This window comes from Alexandromys fortis, unplaced genomic scaffold (genome assembly GCF_014885135.2).
Source record: "Alexandromys fortis isolate MF-2015 unplaced genomic scaffold, M_Fortis_MF-2015_v1.1 scaffold_348, whole genome shotgun sequence".
In the NCBI taxonomy this organism is placed as follows: Eukaryota; Metazoa; Chordata; class Mammalia; order Rodentia; family Cricetidae; genus Alexandromys; species Alexandromys fortis.
This window is the reverse complement of record NW_026068223.1, coordinates 394,032-394,339: the sequence shown is the minus strand read 5'-3', so window position 1 is coordinate 394,339 and position 308 is coordinate 394,032.

Sequence of the window (308 nt, the reverse complement as noted above, 5' to 3'; positions counted from 1 at the left end):
TTTATAATTAATATAAGCCTCTATGTTTCTTTGGGACTGAATGGCTGTGGAACCAGGTGGGACAGGAACTTCCATCTACAAATGGTGCCCAACATTTGGCAACTGCATCCACTTAAAATCTGAGAGAGCTTGGTAAGGGATTCTAGACACAAAAGAACAGAGGCAAGCACATCTTCTTGGTAGCAACATTTACTCGGGTGGGCTCTGTTTGCTAGAGGCAAGCAGAGGTGCGGCTCCTTTAAGAGAGGCTTCCTGACTTAGTGATAGTGGCAGAAACTACAGCTCTTTAAAGAGGCCCTGTCACCAAA